The sequence below is a fragment of the Armigeres subalbatus genome, chromosome 1, assembly GCF_024139115.2.
Source record: "Armigeres subalbatus isolate Guangzhou_Male chromosome 1, GZ_Asu_2, whole genome shotgun sequence".
Lineage (NCBI taxonomy): Eukaryota > Metazoa > Arthropoda > Insecta > Diptera > Culicidae > Armigeres > Armigeres subalbatus.
Window position 1 is genome coordinate 2,185,405 of NC_085139.1, and position 15,518 is coordinate 2,200,922.

Consider the following 15,518-nt stretch of genomic DNA (forward strand, 5'->3'; position numbering starts at 1 on the left):
AACAACAGGAAACGAAATTTGTTTTGTTGTCGTTTTTCATAGCAACGAGCTTTTTTGAATCTAGTACCCATTTCAATTTTCCTTCCATTCCTCGATCTCTCCCTATCTCGATGGTCCCTTCAATATCGAGATGTGGAGAGGCGACTGTATTATTTAAGACAAATAATTATCTAATTTTTCCATTTCTTAATTTTTCTTGTTTTTTTCATTTGTCTAATTTTCATATTTTTCATATTTTCCATATTGTTCTTATTTTACTTAAAATACTCGATTTATGATTTCTGATTTATAAATTCTGAACTCTTATCTCTGATTTCTAGTTTTTCTGATTTTCCTAATTTATCTGATTTTAGATTCTTTTTCTTTAATCTTTCGTTTATTTGGAAGGCTCATTCTCGTGGAGCGTTACGGAGCCGAAATCAAGTTTTACAATACATTTCTTAATTCTTATACATAGTGTAAGGATTTTAGATTTTTTGTTTTTTTTTAATTTGTCTGATGCTTTTTTTTGTTAATTTTTACCTCCTTCTTTTCAATTTTTCTATTCTTTTTTCAAATTTTTGTTTCGTTTTTTTTCATTTTATTATTTTTTTCTTATTTTTTTGATTTTTTTTAAATTTTATATTCGGATGGTTTTTAACATTTTTCTAATTTATTTTATTTTCTTGAACATTCATCTTATTTTTTGTTTTCTTTTATCTTTTGATTTTTAATTTTTATTTGTAATTTATGTAGTTTTGTCCGATATTTCTCAATTTCTGACTTTCCCGATTTTATTTCTCTAATATTTTATAGTTTTTATTTTTTTTTATTCATCACTTTTGACTTGTTAATATTATCCTGGTTTTTCTAATTTTTATTTTTTCTTTTTAAAATATTTTTCTTATTTTTGTGTGCTTTTCATTTTCCTTAGTTTTATTATTTATTATTATTTCGTCTATCCCAGCGGTTCTCAACCTGGAGTACATGTACCCCTGGAGGTACCTTTGCTGATCCCAAGGGACAAAAAGGCGTAATGGCGGATGTATTAGAATTCCAAAAAAAATCGATGGTTGTATATTTTTTTATTTCAAAACTTTGTATTGTACTGCACATATTTTTATTTTTTATGCGTAACGCGTGACAAAAGCATCCTTCCATACAGATTGGAAACCTCCTTTCAAGTCAAGAGGCTCGGAAGCCTCCTTTCAAGAGTCTTGGAAGCCTCCTTTCAAGAGGTTCGGAAGCCTTTTTCAAGAGGCTCTGAAGCCTCCTTTCTAGAAGTTCGGAAGTCTCCTCTTAAGATACTCGGAAGCCTCCTTTTGAAAGATATTTTAATTTTTTATGCGTAACGCGCGACAAAAGCATCCTTCCATACAAATTGGAAACCTCCTTTCAAGTCAAGAGGCTCGGAAGCCTCCTTTCAATAGGTTCGGAAGCCTCTTTCAAGAGGCTCTGAAGCCTCCTTTCTAGAAGTTCGGATGTCTCCTTTTAAAATACTCGGAAGCCTCCTTTTAAAAGACCCGGAAGCCTTCTTTCAAGAGGTTCGGAAGCCTTCTTCAAGAGGCTCTGAAGCCTCCTTTCAAGAAGCTCTGGAGCCTCCTTTCAAGAAGCTCTGAAGCCTCCTTTCAAGAAGCTCGGAAGCCTCCTTTTAAAAGGCTCGGAAGCCTCCTTTCAAGAGGCTCGGAAGGCTCCTTTCAAGAGGCCCAAAAGACTTCTTTCAAGAGGCTCAAAAGACTTTTTTCAAGAGGCTCGGAAGGCTCCTTTCTAGAGGCTCTGAAGGCTCCTTTCAAGAGGCTCGGAAGGCTCTTTTCAAGAGGCTCGGAAGGCTCCTTTTAAGAGTCTTGGAAGCCTCCTTTCAAGAGGTTCGGAAGCCTTCTTCAAGAGGCTCTGAAGCCTCCTTTCTAGAAGTTCGGAAGTCTCCTCTTAAGATACTCAGAAGCCTCCTTTTGAAAGACCCGGAAGCCTACTTTCAAGAGGTTCGGAAGCCTTCTTCAAGAGGCTCTGAAGCCTCCTTTCAAGAAGCTCTGAAGCTTCCTTCCAAGAAGCTCGGAAGCCTCCTTCAAAAAAGCCCGGAAGCCTCCTTTTAAGAGGCTCGAGAGGCTCCTTTCAAGAGGCCCAAAAGACTTCTTTCAAGAGGCTCAAAAGACTTTTTTCAAGAGGCTCGGAAGGGTCCTTTCTAGAGGCTCGGAAGGCTCCTTTTAAGAGTCTTGGAAGCCTCCTTTCAAGAGGTTCGGAAGCCTTCTTCAAGAGGCTCTGAAGCCTCCTTTCAAGAAGCTCTGAAGCTTCCTGTCAAGAAGCTCGGAAGCCTCCTTTCAAGAAGCTCGGAAGCCTCCTTTTAAAAAGCCCGGAAGCCTCATTTAAAGAGGCTCGAGAGGCTCCTTTCAAGAGGCCCAAAAGACTTCTTTCAAGAGGCTCAAAAGACTTTCAAGAGGGTCAGAAGACTCCTTTCAAGAGGCTCTGAAGGCTCCTTTCAATAGGCTCGGAAAGCTCTCTTCAAGAGGCTCGGAAGGCTCTTTTCAAGATGTTCGGAAGACCCTTTCCAGAGGCTCGGAAGGCTTCTTTCAATATGCTCGGAAGGCTCCATTCAATAGGCACGGAAGGCTCCTTTCAAGAAGCTCGGAAGGCTCCTTTCAAGAGACATGGAAGCCTCCTTTCAAGAGAGTCGGAAGGCTCCTTTCAAGATGCTCAGAAGGCTCCTTTCAATAGGCTGGGAAGGCTCTCTTCAAGAGGCTCGGAAGGCTCTCTTCAAGAGGCTCGGAAGGCTCTTTTCAAGAGGTTCGGAAGGCTCCTTTCTTTTTTTATATCTGAATTCTAATTTCTGATTTCTGTTTTCTGATTTCTGTTTTCTGATTTCTGTTCTCTGATTTCTGATTTCTGATTTCTGATTTCTGATTTCTGATTTCTGATTTCTGATTTCTGATTTCTGATTTCTGATTTCTGATTTCTGATTTCTGATTTCTGATTTCTGATTTCTGATTTCTGATTTCTGATTTCTGATTTCTGATTTCTGATTTCTGATTTCTGATTTCTGATTTCTGATTTCTGATTTCTGATTTCTGATTTCTGATTTCTGATTTCTGATTTCTGATTTCTGATTTCTGATTTCTGATTTCTGATTTCCTGATTTCTGATTTCTGATTTCTGATTTCTGATTTCTGATTTCTGATTTCTGATTTCTGATTTCTGATTTCTGATTTCTGATTTCTGATTTCTGATTTCTGATTTCTGATTTCTGATTTCTGATTTCTGATTTCTGATTTCTGATTTCTGATTTCTGATTTCTGATTTCTGATTTCTGATTTCTGATTTCTGATTTCTGATTTCTGATTTCTGATTTCTGATTTCTGATTTCTGATTTCTGATTTCTGATTTCTGATTTCTGATTTCTGATTTCTGATTTCTGATTTCTGATTTCTGATTTCTGATTTCTGATTTCTGATTTCTGATTTCTGATTTCTGATTTCTGATTTCCGATTTCCGATTTCTGATTTCTGATTTCTGATTTCTGATTTCTGATTTTTGATTGTTCGAAAGATTTTCAGAGCAATTACCTGCAAGAGAAGTTTGGAGGATTCCTTCCCTCAACTCAGACGCAGAACCACGATAGAGGGTGGTCGCTGACAGTAGGGGCTCGACTGCGGTGTGCGTAGGTGATAAGAATGTATTCAGGGTTCAGGTTTTGATTTCTGATTTCTGATTTCTGATTTCTGATTTCTGATTTCTGATTTCTGATTTCTGATTTCTGATTTCTGATTTCTGATTTCTGATTTCTGATTTCTGATTTCTGATTTCTGATTTCTGATTTCTGATTTCTGATTTCTGATTTCTGATTTCTGATTTCTGATTTCTGATTTCTGATTTCTGATTTCTGATTTCTGATTTCTGATTTCTGATTTCTGATTTCTGATTTCTGATTTCTGATTTCTGATTTCTGATTTCTGATTTCTGATTTCTGATTTCTGATTTCTGATTTCTGATTTCTGATTTCTGATTTCTGATTTCTGATTTCTGATTTCTGATTTCTGATTTCTGATTTCTGATTTCTGATTTCTGATTTCTGATTTCTGATTTCTGATTTCTGATTTCTGATTTCTGATTTCTGATTTCTGATTTCTGATTTCTGATTTCTGATTTCTGATTTCTGATTTCTGATTTCTGATTTCTGATTTCTGATTTCTGATTTCTGATTTCTGATTTCTGATTTCTGATTTCTGATTTCTGATTTCTGATTTCTGATTTCTGATTTCTGATTTCTGATTTCTGATTTCTGATTTCTGATTTCTGATTTCTGATTTCTGATTTCTGTTTTCGATTTCTGATTTCTGATTTCTGATTTCTGATTTCTGATTTCTGATTTCTGATTTCTGATTTCTGATTTCTGATTTCTGATTTCTGATTTCTGATTTCTGATTTCTGATTTCTGATTTCTGATTTCTGATTTCTGATTTCTGATTTCTGATTTCTGATTTCTGATTTCTGATTTCTGATTTCTGATTTCTGATTTCTGATTTCTGATTTCTGATTTCTGATTTCTGATTTCTGATTTCTGATTTCTGATTTCTGATTTCTGATTTCTGATTTCTGATTTCTGATTTCTGATTTCTGATTTCTGATTTCTGATTTCTGATTTCTGATTTCTGATTTCTGATTTCTGATTTCTGATTTCTGATTTCTAATTTCTGATTTCTGATTTCTGATTTCTGATTTCTGATTTCTGATTTCTGATTTTCGATTTCTGATTTCGGTTTTTTAATTTCTGGTTTCTGATTTCGAGTTTCTGATTTCTGATTTTGGGTTCCTGTTTTCTGATTTCTTATTTCTGATTGTTCGAAAGATTTTCAGCGCAATTACCTGTAAGAGAAGTTTGGAGGATTCCTTTCCTCAACTCAGACGCAGAACCAGGATGGCGGATGGTCGCTGACAGTAGGCGCTCGACTGCGGTTTGCGAGTACTGTAGGTTTTAAGAATGTATTCAGGGTTCAGGTTTTGATTTCTGATTTCTGATTTCTGACTTCTGATTTCTGATTTCTGATTTCTGATTTCTGATTTCTGATTTCTGATTTCTGATTTCTGATTTCTGATTTCTGATTTCTGATTTCTGATTTCTGATTTCTGATTTCTGATTTCTGATTTCTGATTTCTGATTTCTGATTTCTGATTTCTGATTTCTGATTTCTGATTTCTGATTTCTGATTTCTGATTTCTGATTTCTGATTTCTGATTTCTGATTTCTGATTTCTGATTTCTGATTTCTGATTTCTGATTTCTGATTTCTGATTTCTGATTTCTGATTTCTGATTTCTGATTTCTGATTTCTGATTTCTGATTTCTGATTTCTGATTTCTGATTTCTGATTTCTGATTTCTGATTTCTGATTTCTGATTTCTGATTTCTGATTTCTGATTTCTGATTTCTGATTTCTGATTTCTGATTTCTGATTTCTGATTTCTGATTTCTGATTTCTGATTTCTGATTTCTGATTTCTGATTTCTGATTTCTGATTTCTGATTTCTGATTTCTGATTTCTGATTTCTGATTTCTGATTTCTGATTTCTGATTTCTGATTTCTGATTTCTGATTTCTGATTTCTGATTTCTGATTTCTGATTTCTGATTTCTGATTTCTGATTTCTGATTTCTGATTTCTGATTTCTGATTTCTGATTTCTGATTTCTGATTTCTGATTTCTGATTTCTGATTTCTGATTTCTGATTTCTGATTTCTGATTTCTGATTTCTGATTTCTGATTTCTGATTTCTGATTTCTGATTTCTGATTTCTGATTTCTGATTTCTGATTTCTGATTTCTGATTTCTGATTTCTGATTTCTGATTTCTGATTTCTGATTTCTGATTTCTGATTTCTGATTTCTGATTTCTGATTCCTGATTTCTGATTTCTGATTTCTGATTTCTGATTTCTGATTTCTGATTTCTGATTGTTCGAAAGATTTTCAGCGCAATTACCTGTAAGAGAAGTTTGGAGGATTCCTTCCCTCAACTCAGACGCATAACCAGGATGGCGAATGGTCGCTGACAGTAGGGGCTCGATTGCGGTGTGCGAGTCATGTAGGTGTTAGGATTGTATTCAGGGTTCAGGGGATTTGGTACTTGTGTTAAGCTTGCGTCTGTTTTTCGGAGCGGTTGGAGATGAGGGCGGCTCATCATTTGAAAGACAACTGGAAGCAAGGAACGACTCAGGAAGCAAAATATTGGAAATAGAGGCGTACTTGCTTGAAGGACGATTTGGTAAGACTACATCTCTGATCACAAACATATTACTAGAGTGCTGGACTATGACAAGAGCATTGGAGTCTTCTATGAAGCTAACGGCAAGAGTGTGTCTGAGTAAATTACTGGCAGAAGTTGCAAAGTTTCCTCCATTCCTGTTTTCGTCGGAATACCTTGGTAAATGTTTTGGTCCCCAAAAAATTTCGCTGAATGGCACGACCATTAGCAAACTTAAGTCTTTTACTTTGAAGACTGAACGAGCAACATGGACGTCATTAGTTGTCAATCGCTGTTTTTTCCAGTGTTTTTCATTTGATCAGCCGAAATATCTGGTGCAGCTCGAGACAAACAAATCCAAAATTTATGCTGGGGCTATTGATTTCCGAGGAATGCAAAAGAGTGCTACCGATTCCGAGCATTAGAGTATGTTCCGCCACCGGGACAGAGGAGGCGTCGTTTTTTCGTAAGCCGGTATTCTAATGTGACTTGGTTCGTTGTATTCGGGATGAGCAAATTAGAGTTCATTAATTTGGTGAAACTCGTGTGAATTTCAGATTTTAGCGCCACTAGATTTAAAGCACCAAAATGTCATAATGAGAATTCAGACATTTCAGGCAATCGCAACTTCAATTCTACACGATCGATTTCCTAGATAGACTATTTATTATTGGTGGCATTAGAGCTAGAAATTAAAATGAAATATTTTTTCATAAGTTAAACTACGAAGGGATCTTGTATTGTCAATAAAGGAACGACAGTGTGATACGTTCGTTCTTAATGGAATAGTAAGGATTGAAATCCCACCGTTAGTAGATTTAATTCATAACAATTTATTAGATATCGAATACTGTGTATCGAAATTAAATTTTCTTAACCAAAAATGCGAGAGTAATTTCATTACGTAAGATTGATTTTTTTTTAATTTCTACGGTAAAATCTTCGGAATTTCATCGAGAATTATTTTGAAAATCCCATTATTTCAATAATGTTAGCATATATTTTTGATGTTGAACTTACATTTAATTCATTTGGAGATCGAAGAGTAAATACCTGAAAATAGACAAAATAAAATAAAATTGATGATTATTTTTTAACTCGACTAGGAACAAATATATACGTCTTGGAATTTTATTTCAGTAATTGTAATGCTTAATAATCAAATCGCCAAAATTTTTCGTTGAACTGTTACAAGCGTCATAATACCGTTTAATTTTCGTACACATTATTCTCATATCTACCCCCATGTTCATGTTTGGGGAAGAGATTAAGTAGTCTTGCTTATTGCACGCTTGCATAACTTTCGCTTTGATTTATTCGAACAGATAAACAATGATCAGTTTCCGTTTCCCATCACATCATCAGCAGAAAATGCATCATTGCAATTTTTTTTAAAATAAAACAAAACAAAGTTTAAAAATTCACTCGAATCACCACATTCAATCGTCATCATCGTTCCATCATCGTAGCTTCGAAACTGCACCGTTAGGATATTTGGTCTGCGAGGGAAAATACTTCCCTTTGTGCCCAAAATGGAAGCATAGAAAGCTGGTCAAATCCAAAACGAAATGCTCGCATTTCGTTACATTTATTTGAAGGTCAAAACCTCCTTACGCACGAACTAACGGTATTCAGATACAACCCCAAGAAAAGAAATGTCCATTTCCGAGCAAGGCCGCTCTAAATTGCATGCCCTAGAAAAAAAAATGAAAAAGGATTCAGTTCAAGGTGCAACCACCGTTAGGCAAGAGTTGCATAACGAAAACCTATTCAAAACCGCGCCGGGCATGGGAAAAGAGTTGAAAAGCAATAAACCATAAAATTGACATTAATGGCCAGAATTGAAGGTTACACACAGCTTCGCCGCCCGGTTCGAGTTTGTCGCCCTACCTCCTCGGTGTGTGTCGTTTCTTGAGGCCGTTAGATTGCCGGGAAGTTTGTCCCGCTCTGTTTCTCTACCTCGGACGTCGGGATTGTGGGTCGACTGACTGACTGACTGGTCGGTCGCTTTGGCTTGGCGAGGGATCACGTTTATGTCGGTATTTAAATCATAAATGGGAAATAAATATCTCTCTGCGTGAAAAGCGACAGTTATCTGGACGGGGCCCGTGAGTTGGCTGGTTATGGACTGAATATTTCTCATCTTTTCTTTCCGAGCGCTTCCGAGGATGGAACGGTATGTGTCTGGGCTGCGAAGTGACCTTGAACTGATTCATCTCGTTGCATTTTTATTTTGGGTTATTAGACCCTTTGTGATGTCCATGCTCTCGAAAAAGGATGAATCAAAAAAGTGTCAGTAATACAGCTTTCATCCTGAAGAACGGTTCAATTTGCTCTTCTTTAAAGAGCCCAACCAGTATGTTATAAAATTTAACTACTGGTCGGTTATTAACCATAGGAAAAGTGTGATTTCGTGTAAGAACTAATCTTATCGCTACCTCTTGTGCATGGAAGTGCCAGTAAACAAGCTCTCATTGGTCAATGAGTTTGAAGGCACCATAAATCAAAAACCGAAAATCACCGCGGAGTCAGCCATTTCCAGCACAAAGACAAAAAGGCCATTTACAAACCATTTCCTGCCAACCGACCGTTCAGCTCCCCGAAATCGCCGAGAGAACCCTGGCCGGGTTGAAGAAAATCTTCTTAATTAATTTATGTAAGTATTTATACGAACAACGATTTGTGCATAAATATTTATGAAAGTTCCCGCCGCGCCACAGCGGCTAGCGAACAGCACTCTTTTTTTTCGGGGAGTCAATGTTTTGCCGTAAAAAAATAATTTATTCGCCCGCTGCCGTTTGCTCTATACGTCGACGGCGCCATTTCCATCGGAATCGTGTAGCCCGCCCCCAGTGTGTGCGCGACGTGGAAACGGAATCTGGTTATTCCATTTAATTAGAGTGCGCGTTCCCTGGAAAAGGTATTGAGATTGGGCTCAAATTTGACGACGGAGTTAGGATTGAAAATTTAGTTGATACACCAACGCTCAGACTGTGTCGATTTGAGTGTGCTAATGTGATGTTTCATCTAAATATCTATTTGAATAACGAACTGAAGTATTAATGAATTATTCACGAAAAAGCCCATCATTTTTTTTTTCTTTTATCTCGAGCGCTATTCATAAATAATCTCAAAACAGACAGTTAAAAAGGGTGTCGAAATATTATTATTCCAGGCATTATTAAACCCAGTAACAAGTGTATTATTAGCCTCTGCCTTTGCCAGTAAGATTGTGTGAAATTCCAATATAGACATTGTAGGTCCTTAAGAAACCAATGACTTACCCTAAGGATTGAGTGCGATTATTCTCGACCATCCGAATAAAAAAGACAGCACGTACAAAAAGGTCTTTAGGAAAATAAAAGTAAAATAGTAAAACCTGTGAATCCTTTGAGGAAACAAGCTTGTAAGAAAAGACTGAAAAGACTTTTAACGGCTCTTCGTTAAAGGGTTCTGACGTCCTGAATTTCTTTTCAAACTAGAAGCCTACATGCCATTAATATTTTTATTTTTGAAGCTAATTATTTCGAGCTTGAGAACTCTAAAAGGAAAATGGATTTCAAAGATGAAAGACTCTCACAAAAAAATAGAATAAGGGAAGAGACGACCCAGCCTCGGGCTGAAAGTCCCTTAGTAAAGATTATTAAAGGTCTATTGCCTTCGAGTCCCTTGGAAGGCAATATGACTTTGTGACAAAAGCTCTTCAAGTAAAAATACTTCAGAGGAATTTCCGCGAAAGTTCAGGAGAATTTTTGAGAATAATTTTCGATTCAAAATTCAGAACAATTTTAAGCAAAAATTGAAATAAAAATTGTGAGGTACTTCTTACCTCTCTCTTTACATAACAAATAAGAAGTGAGAAGTCGAAAGTGACAAACGAGAAGGAATGAATAAGAAATGTAAAATGTAAAAAGAGTTGTGAAGCGAGAAGTATATAGTGAGAAATGAGAAGTGACAAATAAAACATATGAAGTGAGAAATAGAAATTTAAAAATATGGAGTTAAAAGTGAGTGGTGAATTATGTCAAATGAAAAATAGACGTTTGAAAAAAATAAAATAAAAATGAAGAAGTGAAGAAGTGACGTTTTCTCACACTCACACAGATGTGAGAAGGAGAACAAATTCGAAAGAATAATTGAAAATTATTAATTATTCCATCTCCTTTTCCTTCTTCTTTTTCACTTCTGTTCTGCCTCTATCCTGTTACTATAGAGGTGTGCGCCGGTCCAAAAATCGCCGAAGGAGGCGTTTGTCATAATTTTGAACGGTGACAGCTTCTTCGGAAAATCATTTTGGACGGTGGCGGGGGCGTGAATCAGTGTTTTTTTAACGCATTCGTTTCTGAAATAGTTCATTTTTTATTTTTTCAGCTTATTTATTTTTTTCCACGAGAAATACTTTTCACTCTTTGAAACTCTTTAGAACTTAAAAAAAAGTTTGTTGAAATTCTTAAAAAATATCTACGAAATTTATATGGAATTTTGAAATTGTTGTAAATAACCAAATGAAGATATTTGAAATTGCTTCATAATTTCCACGGAAAATTGTTCCAAATTTCTAAGAGAAATTTTTCAGAATTTCCACGGAAAGTTCTTCGAAATTTCCATTAAGTATTCGTCAAAATTTCCAAATTCCGCAGAATACCCGCGGGAAATTTTTTGACATATTAATGAGAAATCATTCGGAATTTCCATGGTAAACAATTCAGAATTTCAAAGAAAACTTATTAGGAAGTTCCACTGAAAGATCTTCGTGATTTTCATAGGAAACTCTTTGGAATTTGCAAGGCATTTTTATAAATTTTATATGGAATATTCTTGGGATTTCCGCGAGGAGTTTTCCGGTTGTTTCGCTAAAAATCTTTAGAAGTTCAACGATATTCTTTTAAATTTTGATTGAAAACTGTTTGGTATTACATACAACGATATTTTTTTCGAACTATTGAGAGTTTTTTTATTTTCAAGAGTACGGGAAAATAACGAGAAATTGATCAAAAAGGAGAAGGATTGATCGGCGGAAAGTCATTTGACCGAATGCCACTTGGCCGAATAACACGTAGAAGCGAAAACCATTTAGTCGAATCGAACATTTGATAGAAAAAAAAACAATGTTAGGTCAGGAACGGTTTGGCCGAAAGCGACATACGGCCGAACTGGCCAGAATTTTCGTCTGTTCGAAAGAGTCATTTTGGCCACGAAAATGTCATTTGCTGAACGGCTGAATGGCTAAAAATATCGAACCATTTGGCCAAATGACATTTTTATCCTATGACCCTGTCTGCAAAACGACCATTTTGTCTTAATAACCTATTTGGTCGATCAATTTTATCCAAATCTATCATCTACTACACCATAGCTTCCCAAAGTTGGGGGGTCGCGACCTCCTTCCATAAGATTTACACAGGCTGGGGACTCCTATTCGTATGACTATGTGCGTTGGCACCGATTAGTGCTGTTGGACGTCAATTAAAACGCGAGGGATCGGTCAGGTGGTCATTCATTGTCTTCTTGCAACTGCTGCACAGTGAGAGCGGCAACATCCCCCACCCCGTGACCAACTGCCAAAGCGTAGTCTACAGAAATTCCACTGTCTTAGGGTTCAACATCTAAAATCGCTATCTCTATCTTTAACTACGTCTAGGACGCGACCTTTCATCCACGAACTCTTTACCTTCTCATCCATGATAATTACAATGTCTCCAGGCTATATTATTTTAACGGTGTCAAACCACTTTGGTCGGCGACTCAGCATTGGATTTACCCTCGGAGCCATCTCTGCCAAAAACTATTTACCAGTTACTGTGCAAACTTGTACCTACTCCGCAAAGCAGATCCGCTGTCCACAGGTTCAGATGCTGGTTGTTTAATTCCGTTCGATCCGCACAGTAGAAAATGGTTCAGAGTTAGTGCTTCATGTTCAGAAATATAAGTTAACGGGCGTGTATTTACCACAGCTTCTACCTCCAGGAGTACGGTTTGCAGAGTTTCGTCATTCGGATGTCACGTTGATTCTGTTATAGCTTTCATTCCAGTTTTCACGGATCTAATTATCCGTTCCCATGAGTTCCCATAAGTGGTGCCGCAGGCACATTGAATCTCCATGAAATATGCGCATTCGTGAAGGTGGCTGCATAATCTTTATTGATCCCTCGTATTTCTTCAATCAATTGACGGGTCGCACCAACAAAGATCGTAGCATAGTCTGAATATTCTTCTATTGGCGCGCCTCTTCGTGCTACAAATCTACGGAATGCCATCACGCAGGATACCGTAGAGAGGCTATGCACGACTTCTAAATGTACTGCCCTAATAGTGAGGCACGTAAATAGGGCCACCCACCCCTTAGCTACTCCTCTTCCTAAGTTAACTTCCAGTCAGTGGTCCGAAGTAATCAACTCCCAGGAAAGTATATGGCCGGATAAATGGCGTACACCGAGCGCTGGGAAGCGGTTCCCTTATTGGAGGACGAGGAACTGCTTTCTTCACCTTACACAGCTGACACTCACGCGTGACTCTGCGAATCACTGTTCGAAGGCCGGGTATAAAGTACCGCTGACGAATTTCATTGTGTACCGTTTGGAGATATTTTCGATGAAAGTTTTTACCAGAAGCGTAGTACCAGCCCGAGCAGCACAAGTCAGACAAAATGGTTGCCGCAACTTAAATGTGACTGAATCTGGTCAAATATGCGTTGCAGTAACCTATGTGAAACATATGTGTTGCTAGGGAGTGTGGTTTTGTCGCATTGCCGCTGCCTCTGCCTTCGTAAATTCTTCTTTCTACAGTATTCTGTAGTGTCCACTCGTAGTTCATTGATTCTTGATGATTGCTACTGCCCGAAACACATACGCAGTAGGTCAAGCAAACTCTCGATTACAGTTGTCCGGTGCAGAAACACAGATCGAAGATCTTCTGATGTTTCGCTAACTGCCCCTTCGTCCGATGGCCATTGCTTTACGGGATCGTATAAAAATTCCGGACCTTGAAACCAACGCTGATCAGGTTGAAACCCAGGCCCGCTTCCCCATTTAGTTGCATCATCGGCAGCGTTCAACTATGTAGGGACTCGTCAGGGAGAGAATCTCAGCGACGCGGAACTCCACAAACTGATGGTATCGTCGTCGCTCCGGCCGCAGCCATGACAGGACTGTAGAAGAATCCGACCAGAAATAGCGGCTATCGATTTGCGATGTCAATGAGAAGCCAATGCTTTGCGCGAGTCGTGCGCCGAGCATGACCGCCTGTAGCTCAAGTCGGGGAATTGACAATGGCTTCAATGGTGAAACTTTGGTTTTTGATGCTACTAATGCGCATCTTCGGCCAGTTCCTATATCCAATCGCAAATAGGCTACCGCAACGTGTGCTATCTCGCTGGCGTCAACAAATACATGGAGCTGAAGTGCTTCACTGAAGAAACATCTAGGATCCTTCACATCGCATAATTGGCCAAGTAACTCAATCCAGCGATACCACATATCATGAAGATAATTAGCTATTGGCTCATCCCGATCAGTTCCGTACCTCCAGATCTTCTGTATGAGTATCTTTCCATGTACTACGTACTGGGGTATCAAACCGAGGGGATCAAATATGGTCATCACTGCTCGCATAACTTGACGCTTCGTTGGCACGGTATCGCTCTTTGCTGTATACTCGGTAAAACCGCCGTATCAAAAGTAAAAACATCCTCCGTTGTCAACCACACCAGAACGCCTAGAACGCGCTCAGTTTCTCCTTGTTTGTCCAAATTCATGGACTTGGCAGCAAGTTTTGCTGATACCGCAAGAAGCGATAGTACTGTCGAGGAGTTCGAGTGGAACTTTCCAATCTGAAAACCCGCAGTTGCATGAATCATTTTCACCGTACTAATTAGCTCAACTGCCTCTTCCTCAGTCTCCACGCTATCAAGAAAGTCATCGACGTAGTGATTTTTGATTATGAGCAGTTGAAGACTCGTGGATGCGATTCTGCGAACCGTATTGCGCTATACATAGGGAACATGTCGCCCCAAACGTTGCACATCCATGACGTACACTTGTGCTTCATCCCTCTGGTTGTCTCGCCAAAGAAACCGCTAAAAATGTTTGTCTTTTTCTTGTATCCGTATTTGATGGAACACTTCAGCTAGATCACCGCAGACTGCGGTGTTGTACTGTCTGAATCTCAATACATAATCCAGCCGACAGAGACACAAGGAGATCTGGTCCTTTCATCACCTTGAACTTTTGCGGCAGCGTCCCATATTACGGGTGTTTTTCCTGGCTTTTTTTCGGATTTTCAACGACTCCCAGAGGAAGGTACCACGTATGATTCGGTTTGGTTGTTTCTAGTTCCTTTTTGGATGCTCTGTGAGCGTATTTTTTTTCCACATACCCATCGACTTGTTGTTTTACTCGTTGATGCAGACTAGGATCACGCTCTAGTTTTTGTTCCAATTATTTGAGTCGTTGCAGCGCCATGGGATAACTATTTGGGAACGACGGGTTATCGACATTCCAGAGTAGACCAGTTTCGAACCGACCATCTTTTAGCACCGTCGTTTGCTCTAATAACTTCAGTGCTCTTACATCCGCTTCAGCTTCTATTTTTGTCGTGACTGAACTCTCTTCTACTCGGAAGAACTGCTTCATCGCGTCGTGTAGACCACGGTTGCTGAACATATCTGTGTGGTGCAAGTTTACTCTCTCAACAGTACGCTCCGCCTCGGTGTGTCTTCCGAACACGCTCCAATCCAGCCAGGTTCCATTTATTCCAACACCGTTTTTTAATTTTTACAGATACTAATTTCGTCCTTAACTATAAGGCCGATTTCAGTGTATCGTACTTGACTCGACTTAGGTCTTAGGTACTGAACACGACCTTACAGTTAAGGTCGAAATATGGATCATTAGTTTCATTGGCGCTAAAGGTCATAATCAACTAAAACCCAACCGTGTAAAAAAGAACTGGCTGTATTCGAATGCCACTTGGTCAAATAACATTTCTAGGGTACTTATTCAAAGGATGTATGTGATTTTGTAAACAAAGATTTAAACGTCGATATCTCCAAACTGATTACACTCCCACGCAATCCAACACCGCCAACAGTTAGCAGAAGGCTTCCCCTACCTGTCTGTGGTGATGGTTTGCGTAGGAGTGCAATCAGATTGGACAAATCGACGTTTCAATCTTTGTTTTCAAAAATACATACGTCCTTTGAATAAGTACCCGAGATGTGTTCAAAACAATGAATCGCCTACTTTGAGCATGTTTACAGCGGCACACTAGGAGTTAACTTTCGCAAATCAGTATGGCGAAATGCATCTAGGGTTT

General features: G+C 38.4%; 1 long non-coding RNA gene across 1 annotated transcript in view; it reads left to right on the forward strand.

The window, feature by feature from the left end:
• The first annotated feature begins 8,517 nt into the window (after nt 1–8,517).
• The window catches only part of LOC134219577 (uncharacterized), a 41,095-nt gene continuing 34,094 nt past the window's right edge, over nt 8,518–15,518 (forward strand). Inside the window, exon 1 of the long non-coding RNA XR_009981612.1 lies at nt 8,518–8,862. This is a non-coding gene — a long non-coding RNA (uncharacterized LOC134219577). The remainder of the gene's footprint in view (nt 8,863–15,518) is intronic.